Source organism: Sylvia atricapilla, chromosome 2, assembly GCF_009819655.1.
Source record: "Sylvia atricapilla isolate bSylAtr1 chromosome 2, bSylAtr1.pri, whole genome shotgun sequence".
Lineage (NCBI taxonomy): Eukaryota > Metazoa > Chordata > Aves > Passeriformes > Sylviidae > Sylvia > Sylvia atricapilla.
The window spans coordinates 55026111-55041285 of record NC_089141.1 but is presented as its reverse complement, the minus strand read 5'-3'; positions in this window follow the sequence as shown (position 1 = coordinate 55041285).

Sequence of the window (15175 nt, the reverse complement as noted above, 5' to 3'; positions counted from 1 at the left end):
ATTAAAGAAAACTGAGGTGTAAATCAACTACTTTGAGGAAATTACAATGAATTTAATGGAGTTTTGATTTGGCTTCAGATCATGACTGAAGAAGAACATGACTTTCAAGTCAGGTTAGATCTTCAGATGTCAGAAATTCAGCTGAAAACGAGGACTTCCCATTTATGTTTCACATCAGTTGTCAGTTCAAACCCAGAAATGACTGAGGAATCTAGGGCTCTTGGTTTTCTTATTTTCAGGAGCTACAGGTCACAATCATTTTTACTGCTATAAAGGTAGCAGGCCTGGGAGAAAAATGTCTATTCTGTGTCTGTCCTAGGGGTTTCAGCTACCCTCTGAGGAATCAGAGATGGGGTTCAAGTGATTGAAAGTAAAGTTAGACTTAGTAGCTGACCTTAGCAGATGCCCACAGATGGTGTGATATGAAGGAGGGGAGCCACCAGCATTAAAGGTCATCTGAATCACAGTGGCTGTGGACTGTGAGTGTGTTCTAGAGAAGGTCACAGGGCCTGTAGCATGTATTGAACCCCTGAGCATGGATTTGTTGGTTGGTTGTGCATCCTAAGCCACCAAAGCTGAGAAGAGAGCTCCTGAGGCTCAGCTTAGCATGCATGTTCTCAATAGAAGGGCTGTAAACATTTACATTTCACAATAGGAGGCTTTAAATTTCCCTTGTGCAACAACTTTGAAGCCTAAATGGTTTGAGGGTTAGGGTGGTTTTTGTGGTTTTTTCTTCCTTAGCATCTTCTGGCTGCAAGTTGTCCAGTTGTGTGATGAACTAGGTGGGAGGGTTGTGATAACGTCCTCATGGACCTTTATAGTCTACTCATTGTGAGAGCAACAATTAGAAGCCGAGCCCTTACTCTGCCTTCTACAAAATAGAAATCAAATAAGAGATCTTGTTATTCTGCCTCTCATACCTTAGTCCCTTCTTAGCCTTTATGCATCTGAAAGGAAGCAGGAAGCTCCATGCAGAGGTCCAGGTACAGTTTGACTTTGCTTTTTATATCAGAGCAGCCACAGATTGAAAAGCTTCAGTGGTGTCATTTGAGGCAACCTGGGCACGTATTCCAAGATGATGAAACCTGCCTACACTACCACTGACCTCCCTAAAACCAAGTCTTCTCCCAGAAGTCTCTGTTCCTTTGTGTCTGTTTCATTTATTTGATTGCTTCATCAGAATACAATTAATGAAAAGAGCAGACTAATCAATTAATGGAGAGGGTTACCTTGAGAAGAAGGGGTGTGTGCTCTAGGCAAAGAAAAGTACCTGTGACTGTTATTTATAATATTCAAAAGATAATTTTGGTCTGTGGATAGGGAGTGATTATTTGCTGAAAATTGAAGTTAAAAAAATCTTACTTGGAAATAGTTCACTTGCAATTCAGGATATTTGTGTGCATGTAAACATCTGTATATTCTTACCATGTTCTTGCTAAGTTAATTTTTATACATGGGGTTATGATTGCATATTTTGGCACCTGGGTACTCCTCCCCCCGCCTTCCCAAACTCACTCCAGTCAGTGGCTGTTTCTTTTTCTGTCTATCCCACTTCCTTTTCTCTGGCTCCTTCCAGCTGCCAGTGTGTTCTGCTCACCCCACTCTTACAGCTCCTTTTCCTGGTGCTAGCAACAGCCTTGGTTCAGATCTAGGTATATTCTCCTTTTTCTGGCCCACTGTCAGGTAGCTTTGCTGTGCCTTTGCATGAAAAAGAACAAGAATTTTGCTTTTCAAAAGGATTTTTTAACCCTTGGCGCAAGGACTGAGCTGGAAAGGAACAAAGGAAAGTAGTTAGGGAATAAGGAACCAGCAGGTTGGACACTAAGCAGTCTCTGCTGCCCTTTGATTTGATGTACCAGCTTTGGAGGGCTCCAGACAATAACCACATGTTTATATTCTGCTGTTAAAAAATTAGTCTGCAGCAGAACTTAATATAGATGGGGGTATGTTGCATTTTGCTGTGGTGATCAGAGAAAAATCACACCTAAAGCAAAAAACACTCTTGCACAAATACACAGGCAACTTCTTGTTCTTTCTCCCTCTCTGTATTGGTCTCTTGTCCAGTATTTCACAGTTGCTGTATTTGGGCTCACAACCTGCAGACTTTACCAACTGTTTATTTTTTTTTATTTTTTTTTTTAGCTCACCGGGGTCTGATCCTGTAAATCCCATACCTTTGCCTAACGTCTCCATTTGAGACCAGCTCCAAAGCAAAGCTCAGTCATGGAAAGCTGAGAAACCTGTGTCAGCTTGAGGTTGTTTGAATCAGATTTCAAAAACTTCTTGGCAACTTCAAATGTTTTTTTTTTCTGCTTTTTTTTTTTTAGCCTTAAGTCTAGATATGCTGGGGTTTCTAGCTGTGTTTCCAAGGAAATACTTGTGCTGGTGGAGGTGAGGGCTTGGGTATCTTTGATTTAGTACTGTCTGTTCACAATTCATTTTATGAAGTTTAGGGAGGGCATATTTTCCTTCCATTTGTTCAGCGCTTGAGCCGTGTGCTGTTACTGCCTGCTGTCTTGTGCCACGCTGCTTTTCCCCAGACTGTACGTCACCAAATGTCAATCAATTTATGCTGGGCTGTGACAGAAGACAAGCAGGAACTCCAATTGCTTTCAGCTCCCTCCATGCTGCAAGTCACAAAATGATAGATTCATTTTCCCAGCCTTCTGGATCTTGATTCATTCACTGCACAGGAAATCCCTGGTTGTTCTTTTAGTAGAGGATGCCAGAATCCTTCTGTGACTACTGAGGTACTCCTGTATCTTCATAAAATAGCTGCTTTCTCATCCTGTAGGTTCCAAAATCCCTCAGTCCCTGTCTGTATTATCAGGTGTGAATAAGGATGCCTGATAGGTGGCTTTGGGGACCGCAGCTCCTTACAAGGGGAAGATTTACAAATAGGATCTCCTCCCCCATCCCCTCCAGCACAGGTGATGGATTTTGGAGGCACTGAAATGTGGTCACATGGCAGAAAACATTTTGGGAACTTCAGATACTCTCTTGTACATAATTCTCTTACTTCATATTCCATCAGTTTGAAGGATTTTAACCTACTCTTCGCTGTTAATTGGGATGGGTGTAGTGTTGGGAATTTTTTCCTCACTCTGTCATGCAAGAACACCAGATGGCACAATCACGACCTTCCATGGACATCACAGATAAAATCAGTTCACCAGAGATGCTGGCTATGAGTGCAGAGTGGAGCAGACCTTCCTTGCTTGTCCACAGTTTACTGCTGTGCATGCTCTGACCCCAGCATGGGCCCTCCAGCCTGCTGGCATCCCAGCAAATGAACTGATGTACAGCAAATGTAACCTGTACATGCTTATTCTGCCCTCTGGGAACTAATAACTAATGACACTGCTTTGGTTAGCAACCATTTGCACATTGACTATTTCTCTGTGTAAACATCTCCCAGATATAAATTTTTCTGTATTACCTACAAGTTTGACCAGCTGCCTTCTTGACCTGTAGCTTTTTGCAATGATATTGTCACTAAGTATTTTTTTTTCTGCAGTGCAGTATCACATGCAGTGACACATCTAAAACAAAACAAGATCCATCTGGTGTAATGTTTTATCACTCATCATGGCTCCAGATCTTTGCTCTGGGAAAACATCTGCAGTTCTGGAAATGGATAGTTAGGTTATTTCTGTCCTGCTAACTGGAAGAGGGCTGGAGTTACGAGGCACTGAGTGGCGGACAGCCTTGCAGCTTAAGCCAGCTTCCCTCTTAAGCAGAAGATCCTACCAAGTTACAACCCACTAAGTTGTGTTTTTATCACATGAATCTGAGCATATGTGCTGCACGGCCCAGGACCCGACAGAGAGGGCTCCCCCCAGCAGGTCAAACATGAGAGCTAACATAAACCCCTGTGGGCAGCGAAGGTCCAGGAATGAGCCTCTGCTTTTTTTTTTTTTTTTTTTTTTTTTTCCCAAACTATCACTGTCAATAGAGAATAATTAATTGGAGAATACTCTGGTAGCACAAAGTATTTTTAATCATAAATAAACTTTCAGGAAACAGTAAACGTTTCCTGAAAGCAACTGTTGAATTTACCACCTATTACCTACAGGTGACTTTACCTGTCACCTGTAAATGTATAATTGAATTACTATTTATGTGGATCTGCATTTTCTCTCAAATCTAACAGACCTATCATGCCACTATGTAAAAAGAGATAATGTTATTTAAACCTCATTAGTCTTATTGTATATATAAAAAGTAGTATTATGATTACTATTTTTCTCTCACAAATGTGTTGGACTGCAGTCCAGCATTCTGCTTCCTGTAGCACTTCATTCTATTCTTGCTTTGTTATCTGGTTATTTTTTTTTTTTCAGTTGTCTTAAAATTACATTTAAAAAACATTTTTCCCCAAATATGAGCCAAATAGAAATGCTCCATGATTTATTTGAAAATATCTGCACCAATTTCCTCAATTTTACTCTTGTCCTCTGGTATATGCCATCTGCACACTTGCAGAATTTTGCTGATGTGTGAGATTGTGAAACAAAGCAGCTCACATAAAAAAGATAATTGAGAACCCTATTGGCCCAGCTGTGCTGTAAGACTTGCTGAATGTGAAAAATTCCTCCAAAATACATAAATTGCTTGTTACAATTCACTCAGTTTTATTAAACCTGGTTAATATCACACTGGAGTGAAAGGGCTGAGCTTCCCACTTTTAAATCAGTGGATGTTTTCATGCTGACATCAATAACTGTTTATTATCATAAATAGTTTTATATGAGACAGTTTCTTTTAAGCCTTTTTTAGATGGCCACTATTTTAATATATAGTTTAAATATATTTTAATATTTGTCACTGCAGTAAAAACTACTTTAATACAAAGCACAATGCAAATAATATTTCTTCTGTTACATCTATTTCAAATATAGCATCTACAGCCCATGTGTAACTGAGGATAACACAGCCCTGAGAATAATTGCTCATTGGTGACATACTAGTTTTTGTACCTTTTGGGAGGTCTGTCACGAATAAGATTATTAACTTGTTTGGGCATTTTGTGCCTGTGTTAAAAGGATCATACCAAATGTCTCTGACAAAATCTACAACAAATGAATAGGTGGTGTAAATGTCTTTGCTCACCAAATGTCCAGAATGACCCATCTTTTGTCAGCATCCCAGCCAGGAACAGGCCAGGAATAGGCACAAGGGCTTCTAGTTGCTCCATGCCAGGTTTTGAGGCTATAATCCAGTGAGGGAGAGGTAATATGGCACACCTGACTTGCCAGAGATTTTCACACTTCCATATCTAGGGTGCTTGCATTGTGTAAAATAAAATCCAGGCAGAAATTCTGCCTTAGTGGTAAGGAGGCTTTTTTGTTGTTGTTCTTCTTGTGTTGTTTTTGCCAGGTATTGATGTTGCTTACAAAACTGAGAGGTGGCCAGCAGAGGAAGCTCCAGTCAGCATCTGCTGCTCCTCTTGCGAGCCAAATGCCCGGGAGCGCAGATGGCCTGTATGACCATTATGGGCTGGAGACACATTCAATGAAAAGTAATTTAAGTTCTTACAGAAAAAGAAAAAGTACATGAATGTGGGTTTGTTCCCAACACGAGACAGTCTGAATCAACAATGGGAATGGGCCGGTTACCAAAGAGTCTGCTGGAGCAAGTTCCCGCTGCCAGGGCAGGATCTCCTCTCCCTCTTGGCCATTAGAGGGAGGAAAAAATAACAGGACTATAAGAGCCACTAAAATAAGGACCAACACCAAGAATGTACCATGGGTTTAATACCAGCTCCTCCTCTCAAAGTAATTATAGTTGATGCTGCCCAATGGTTACTGATGGACTATCTTTCATCGTGGGCTTTTGTTTGGAGTCAGTAGTTTGGGTTGAACATCAAGACCAGCACACGCTGGTCAGCTTCTCACATAGAATACAAGAGGAATGAAGGTGACAGAGAGTGTCATGCTGCTTCAGCCAGGGAAACAGGCAGCCGAGTTTGGGCTAGACCAAGCCCTTCCTACATGTTCGTTTCACATTATATAACCTTTATCCAAAAGTTCACCACCAGTACTGATGTTAAAGCGAGAAAAGACCAGCCTAAACGAAATACTGGTATTATCAACTCCTACATACTTGGAAATGTGATATTTGCTAAAAATAAATCGGTGAACTCAGAAGTTTTCTTTGAATTTCATGATGTGACCTAGATTTAGGTGATGCAAGTAAACCTTGCACAATACCATTTTCACCTAATTCATTCCTACTTATGTGCAAAGGAGATGGCACGTAACTATCTCTATGGCTCCCCCATACTCGTGTTTGTAGGGCATTAATTTTTCTTAAGGGAAAATTAACTCAGTATGTGCCTCTGAAGGCTCAAATTCTCCATCACTCCTAAATCTCAGTGCTGCATGTTTTGGTGTTTCTTATGCTATGGAAGTGAGATGTTTGTTGGATGTCTGGCTGATCACTCCAAAGGCACTGGTGTGATGGATGTGATCATGGTAGCTTTCAATATAGAGGAACCACCATTTTAATTACAGCAGTGCTCTCTTGGTTATACAATAGAAACTTTTCTCTCTGGTATTATTCCTCTCATTCATCTGTTTGGATGTGACAATGAGCACTCCTCCTATGTATTTAGAGTGTTTAAGGCAGAACCCTATTTAACGCAGAGAAAAATTTGGAAAAGTGATGAGAAACATGTGGACATCTCTTCAAATGGTCGTCAGCAGTTAGGACAATCTCAGGAAGGTTTAATGCCTTTGCTGTGATGTGCTCTGCTAGAATCACAGCATTTAAGAGAAATACTGCTTCCAGAAAAGCTGCCAGACCATTTACATATAGAAGACCCACTCTCACCATCTGTCTTTGTTTTCAAGGGTGCCTATTTTTCTATTTTGGACATGGTCAGAACTGGCCTCATCTGAGCAACTCCTCCTGATTCAGGTAGAGATGTAAAGAGAAAGCATACCAGTGTTCTCTGCCCCAGAGGTAATGGGCCAACTGCTGTGCTAACATCAAGCCACAAATAAGTCCAGGGTCTGTATAAAACAGTGTATTTGTTCAATGTTTAGAGATACTGAAATATTCAGCCATGAAACAGAGAGACCAGAAAAGCAAGGAGACATTTTCTTCCCTCATTGCATATTGTTTGTGTGAGAAGGAAAAAATTGGCATGTGTGCCCTCCCCCACACCACACTATGATTCTCCCAGGTTGTTCCCATGTCAGCAGTGCAATCACTCTTTGTGCTCAAGTTTCTCAACCCACAGGCTACCAGCTGTGTCTTCAGTGGTGAAGTGGTCTTTAACTGGCCTTCAGACAACTGTCCTTTGAAGGGGTCTACAGAAGATCCCTCAAGCCTTTTTTTATCACTGGGGCGAAATCTAGGATATCAAGTACCTCTAAATTATTTTTTGTCCTGACCTTTCTAAATTAGGCAATACTCCTAAGTTATCAGGGGCAGATTAAAAGGAACAATGCTTCAAAGCAACAATCTAAATCACTTTTCATGAAGAAAAGATTCCCAGATTTTACAATGCTGAGTTCAGTGAGGGCAGGCTACCTGTGAAACTGGGTCATGTTTTCAAGCTGTAACTTAAACTAGGTCGTACTTTCTGACTAGTGAAGAGGGGGAGGATGAGTTTCAAAAGTAGATTACCATTTCCTGGAAAAGACCCAGCAATGAAGTGCTATCCAAAAATCAACCAAGCCAGCTTGACACATAAGAGGAAGTTCATAAAACATCACTTTATCTTCCTCTGCTTCATGAAAATGGAACGTACTTCCTTTTCAAAATAATTCTTGGTGCAAACATTGATGCTGCTTGTGGTTTTAGCTGAGTAATTTGAAGTTTTCTGAGCAGGAACATTCAACACAGAGCTTTCTGGTTCCATTCCTATAAATTGCATAAGTAAGGGGGAGGTTTGCTCTGGCAAGTTTGAAAGTCACCTGGATTTGCAGGGGTCAGAAGAGAAATTTAGAGCTTTCTGAATTGACCAATGAAACATTTTAATATTAATAATCCTCACAATACCATGCAAAGTCAGTAGCTCTTGGAAATTATGCATAAAAACTAGAATACTCAGTAGGTTCTTTAGACTCATTAATGGGAGAAGCAGTCTCAGATACTCTCCGTGTCTGTGGAATCAATGACCAAACTAACTCTTCTGACAATTGATGTATCTGTGCTGATTCTTACAAGCATTGATTTCTGCGCAAGAAAGGGCTGATATCTGCAGGTTCTTCTTTACATTCCCAGTGAGTCCTAACTCAGTGTCATAGCAAACAGTAACTGGGACATTATTTAGAACCATAAATAATGCACTTGGCCAAAAGTATCTGAATACAGAAGAACAACTGCAGTGACTGATCTGGCTGAGATTTTTGAAGCTGAACTCAAGGGTTTAGCTTCTAATTTCCAGAGAGCTGAGCACTGAAATTCTTTCACTGTCCCAGAAAAACCCAGTCCTCTGAATTTTCCTGTTTGCTGTATGGAATGAGAAGTGTCCATACTACAAGGAGTGTAGGGAAGAATGAGCAATGCTGGGATGGCTGTTAAGAAGAGATAAAACAGAGCCACATTTTACCCAAATAGACCTTAGTCCAGCCCCGATCTGGTGGGGAAAGACCCCACTTGAGTCTAATCTTGCTGACTTGCATGACAACACATGTCTCTCCTCTGCTTAGGGGAAACCCTGCAGCCAGCAGGCTTGAGAATGCACGCCAGGGACTTTTGCTGCCTTCATTTTCGCTCCCTGTGTTGACTGCTTGTTCACATCCTGCTCCTTGTGGCATCTCTGCCACCCACCTCTGCTCAGCTCAAGGCCCTTCTCTCCTCCACAACCTGTCCCTCTCCCTATTTCTTAGCTTGCAGTCCCACAGCAAACCCTTTGCCACTGTTCAGAAACCCTGCATCCATTTGGCACTGGAAGTTTTTGCTACAATGACTTTTTGGGGAGAAGTTGTGTTTTCTGTGAGTCCTAACTGCCTCCACCAATGTCCAGAGACTGCTTTTTGATGCCTATGTGATGTCCAGTCTTGTGAGGTCCTTGGTTAATCCTTCAGCTTTGCTGTAGTAATTGTGATCAAAGCTAACTATGTTTTACATGGAGCTGAAATAATTTGTCCCAGTGGGTCAGTCAATGAGGCAAGTGGGGTTTTGACCCTTATTTGTACACCCTGGAAAACTTTCCCTCTTTCCAGCACAGACAGGACAGCACACATCCCTCCAGAAAGGTAGGGTTATTTATCTCCCTTTCTTCTTCCCCAACATTAGTGCACTGATTAAGACAACTGAGAACTTGTATCCTCTCAGTGTCCTTCTATCTCTTGTGCTTAAGGATATGTTAGCCCCCACTCCTCCAGTGACTGTCCATGGAAAGACCTTCCCTCCTCTTGTTTTGTGTCTAAAACCTAAATACTCTAAGATCAAAGCAGACTTCTATTTCCTATCAGTCTTCTCCTCACTCCAAAACACCCAAGTTCTCTGAAAGAGATGTATTATAAAGAAACCAGATTTAGGGACCTTTTAGGGACACATTGCATTAGCAGCTGCTTCTTAGCAAGCAAGGGGTAGATACTGAGATGTTTGCAGTTTCTGATTTGGCCTCAGTTGCAGAGCCAAAGGAAGTATCTGCATTAACAAGGATCTGTGCTGCTTATCACACTCTGAACCAGCATCCACAGCACTAAAACAGCATCAGAAATCAGCCACTGGCAGACTGGAGTGGTGTAACACAGCTAGGCAGCTGCACTACCTAGAATTTCCTCTTCATTTGAAACACATCATAAAAAATCTGAAGCAGGAAATGGGTTATCTGGTAAAATTTCAAATGATGCTGTTATCTGGTATAACCTCAGCACATGCTAGAATTTTTCACCTGCCCCCTAGTCCTGGAAATCAGCTCAACTGTGTCAAGCTGTTACTCATTTAATTTCTCCTAGTAAAGGTGCAGACATCCACACTCTGCTCTACTTCATTATCTCTGGGTTATTTCTACAAAATGCCATTTTCACGTAGGAGCTGAAATTCTCAAAATACCAATGCAAATTAGGCAGTAGAGTTATGAAATATATACATGCATACATACATACATAGATGTATACACTTTCTAAATGTTTTCTAGATGCACATTTACAAATGAAATTTCTCACTTCTGAACTAGCTGTTCATTTTGTTTCCCTGGAACATCAGCAGCATGAATGGCTCCAGGAAAATTCTTATGCTGTCTGGTAAAACACATCCCTAATAATTGTTTAAGCATTATGATGTTAGAGAAACACTACCATTAATGGCCTAGGTAAAATGGACTGCCACTAGTAGGGCGCAATGGTCCTTAGCCTTTGAAGTGACAGTCATGTGAGGATTAGGCTTCTGAGACATTTTAAAATCCCGTTTAGATCTTGAAGCTGAACCACACAGTGATCCAGGTAAACCTGTTTGTTTCTGATAGGTACAGCTTTCAGTATCAGTGGAAAATCCCAGCTTTCTGGGGTCACCCCAGAGATGCCTTCCAGGAGCAGCTGCACAAGTTGTCAAGAGTGGGGAAAACTGCTGTGCTCCCAGAATATGAGAGCCCAGAGGGAGACATCACCTCTTTCAGTGGCAAAAGGAGTAAGGAAGGCTCAGAAGATGCTGTGAGTTCCCCCTGGTCAATAGACATGTCTTGGAGTGGTCTGAAGCAAGGTCCTGGTCTGTGCCAAAGGGTATGGCTTTGCTACTAAATAAAAGAGGGGGAGGACAAAAGTTGGCGTACAAGCTCCTGTGCTTTGTGTGCTGTCTGGCTGTGGCTGTGCTGTTTGCTGCTGCAGCCCTGCTCTGCACAGGGCAGAGCTGTCTGCAGGATGGCCTGGAGCCCACCTGCAGGCTTGGACTCACGCTCATCCCTGGAACCCTTCTGTGTACCAATGTGGCCTGAAGGACTCAGCAGAAGCAACTTGTGGTCATCCTGGCTTGGAATCTGATGGTTCCTCAAGAAGGAAAGCGTTTGGATTAAAAAAAAAAAACAACCCCAAAAACATAAACCAACAAAACATATGAAGTAGAGGTGGAAATAAAAAAAGAGATGTCAAGAATCCAAGAAACCTCGCGAGGAAGGTTTCTGTCTGCCTATCTGAAGACTCCTATTAGTGGATGTCACGTGAAATCAGCTGGCATTTTCCATGTTGCTTTAGAGTAGGAGGAGCAAGGACAAGTCCTCATAGCTCCAGCAGCTGTAGCAGGGGACTGCTTCCACTTCCCTCCTGCCTGTGGTTGGAGATGTGCTGAGTAGGATCCAGCAGGGCAGAAGGAAGAAGAACTTAGCTTTCCTTGCTGGGTGTGCAAATCAGGAAGAAGAGCTGACTGGAAAACAAAGGAGATGAAGTGGCTTTTAGCTTCCCCCTTGGCAGGCTTTGGTTGATTTGACTTTTTGCTACTATGAAACACAGCTGAAAGAACTTTATAAGTCAGCAGCTGGGCTGCTGTCTGCTCAATTTGCTTGACAGAAAATCAAAACATTTTTAAACAAAATTGAAATTGAAAATTTTCTCATGCAAAATTGCCTCTTTTTTTGTGTGTGTGTGTGTGAAGACAAACTTATTTTCCCACTGAAATAATTCCATCCTTCTCTGTGCTATTGGTGCAAGGCTGACATAATAAACTGAGAAGCAAGATCTCTGTGTAGGGTGAATCTCTTGAGGATGTGTAAGCCCAGAGAGTCATGACTATTCAAGCTCTTTTGCTCCTTTTTGCATTTCACACTAGTTTCAAGGATACATCTGTCCCTCTGTCATGTTCTCACATTGTCTTCATCTTCTTTCATGACAGCCTTCCCTGCTCCCCCTTTCCTATATCCCCTTTTGACATTTGAGCTTGGCATTTCCCTGTTCAACCAGGCTGGCTCCTGCTGCTCTATCGATGCTGTGTGCTCTGTCCTGTCCATTGGGGTGGACTATTGTTGTGCTCCAAAGTGGTTTTCACAGCCAACTCTCCTTGGGTCTCTGAACAACCTCCTACAAGATAATGTCTACTTCTACCCTGAAAAAAAAAGTTGTTGTCCACTCTCCTTCCATTCATAATAAATTTTTGCTTCGTTTTTCTTCCTCACTTCCCTAGGGGTCATAGGCCCTACCAACTCATGGTTCCAACAGCCAAGGATGCTCTCAGTTATCATGTCCTTGGCTAGTCATTCATTGTCCACAACCAGCTGAACTGGCTGAACACCTCCTAGATGTTCTGCCTCTTCAAATTGTCTCAACACATCCCAGAAATCTCCTGGCTTGCCTGAGCCCCACAGCAGATGCTGGAGTGGGTAAACCCCACCTTGAGAACCAGAGCTTGAGACAAGAGAATTCATCCAGTTGTTTAAAGAAGGCACCGCACTCTTCTTTGATTCTTGACATTTCTTTGCAATTTCCAATCTGAAGCAGATGCCTAAGGTAGCATTCTGATGGCTGACCCTGGGCCTTCAACAATGCAGAAAGGAAAAACTTGACAATGTATCCCGCCAAACAGGTGTCAAACAATGTGTTCTTGTCACCAGAAGCAAATACATATAATATTTGTTACTGAGAACCCATTCAAATATATAGGACTGCACACAGAAACAATACATGCAAGCCACTGAAGAGTCTGCAGATGAGAAAGATAATGATTTATTCTTGAGCGTACACCAGTTCTAATGAACATTTTGATTCCATTGACTACGAACTCAAGTCAGGTTGGCAAACACACAACCCTGAATTTAATCAGGCCTTTTACTGTTTGCAAAGCAGTAAATGATATGCTTGGTAAGCAGAGTAGCGAGATCGTGTGCTGATCTCTCTGCAATGTGCGATGTCTGCCATGCACACTGGGCTGTGGCCACTGCTGCCAAACTCCTCTGAGTAAGCGAACAGAGCATATCAATTTACAGAAATAAAGAGAGCACATCAGACCTCAAACTCTCTGTATCCTTGGGAAAATATTAAAAAATTCAGCATCTGATGATGGTAAGAGGAAAATGTAGGAGCAGAGCAATGTTAGCTGGGAGAAAGCTAAGCTGAAAAGAGACTCATCTTTACCAGAGCATATCTAAGGTAAAGAATCGCATGGGAATATGGAGATCTTCAATTAAATGGGTTTTTTTTTTGAACCCCTGTCCCAATTCATAGTTCTTTATAATCTAATTCTCCTTTTCCTGAAATATCAATTTCTGTGTAGGTCTTCCCTAGAGAGATGTTAAGGAGGAGTAGTACCTTTATCTGGAAATGTAACAGAGTAACCTGCCTTCCCACCACAGAGCCATGATGGAAAAAGAAAGGAGAGAGACCATAGGGACAGGAGATGCACAGGAATGTGTCTGTCAAAGAAAACCTGAGTATTGTACAGCTGAATCTCAGAGACAACAAATTTCTGAAGCTATAGGAGCCTAAACATCTTTAAAAATCTGTGCAAAAGGGAAATTATGTTGTTTTCCCCCTCCAGCCTGAGCTCAGAATTGTCTGCCTGTCTCCATTCTTCAGTTCCTGATCGCAACAGTAATGGCTTCAAGTGTCAGCACTTCTTCTATCTCTGAATATTCATCCTTATTGTCCTGGCTTGCTCTGGTGGATCCAGGGGCAGGACAGCAGTGTCTGCAGAACACTGTAGGATTCAGCGCCATGTCTCCAAGGAGGTCAGGGAAGGAGCTGCCAAGGCTTGACCTTCTGATCTCATAGTGTATTGAAGTCATGCACAATTCTGAATAATAAGCCTTGAGAGGTATGTCATCATGACCCTAAACACAGCTGGGTTCAATGATCACACTGACCAATTTGGGCACAAATTAATATTTGAAATTTGCCTGGAAGCAGATTGAATGGTGTCCTATCTCCTTATACAGCACCTTCTTGGCCAGAGTGCTCCTGCATGTTTCAAGAACTGCCTAATGCCTTGTTATGACCTAGGGAGTTGATTGCGTGCTTACAGCCAGCCATCATGCAGCCATAATGGTGATAGCTGTAATGTACAAACATCACTGGTAAGGGCAGCACTTTTCTGTCATCCTGTAATTAGCCCTTAACCTTGTATGGGGCCGAAGTATCTTTTCAGGAAAGTGTGATCTGAACACCCAATCTTCTTTCAAGGTTGGATCAGCTTCTCAGAGGAGTTTTGAGCACCTGACTCTATCCAACATGGGCATGTAATTACTCCTGACAACCTATGAAATTTGTTGTGGCATCCAGAAAATGTTAAGGCAGTGCCTGAGACACAGACGTTTGGAGTTATGGTTGGGAAGGCTTGTTCTGATTGGGCTGGAACTTGTTTTAGGCCCTCTTTCTGCTCACAGCAATGTGTTGTAATAATTAATCCCAGCAGTGGTGAAAGTGTGAATCACAGTGGGAAAGCCTGTATCCACCAGGGGGAAGGTTATTTATGCAGATTCCATTAGAAAACCTGTCCCAGAAGTTTGCAGTCTGATATTGAATGAAATCCATTTCCAAATGTTGGAAAAACATGTCATGTTGGTAAAGTATGAAGCTCTTCTCCCTTACAGAAATTAAAACACTGCATTTCTGCCTTACTCTCACTGTTCTTGTGTTTCAAAACACAAAATTTCAGAACAAATATTCATCTATTTATCTGTCTTGATAGGATTTACGTCCAGCAGGGAGATGGCACAGGCAGCCTCAGAAATAGGCATTGTTCTGCACCTCATGCTGCTGGAGCCTGGGATGCTACAGCAGAGAAGTGATCAGTTGCAGGAAACTGGATGGAGAATTTCAGGCTTTGAGTCCCTATCACTGCCTCTCTAGAGACAGTAAAGCTGATACCCTAAAATACCCTGCCACATGGATACGTGTGCATGCACATTCCTGTATAACCTTTGTACTTACTTGTATCTGGAATTTAACGTATGTGGAGTTTAAGCGGTGCCCAAAAGATGGCACTTTATTTGTGCTTTTTTCATTCTTAATTGCATGCCCTTCTTCTAGGCTGGCATATCATTGGACAAAATTAAGACAGGATTTACACACTCTATAGAGAAAAGCAGTACAAATCAAACTATTGCTGCAGCATGGCTTTTCCTATAACCTTTAATGTGCAATATTTTAATGGAAATGGGCATATTGATGCTGTGTATATATAACTACAAAGCAGTTGCCCTTTTATTTCCATCTAGTATTTTCACTGTAGATATTTCAAATTCATAATTTTATTTAATGCCTGTGTGAATGAAGAATGTGCTTCAGCCATT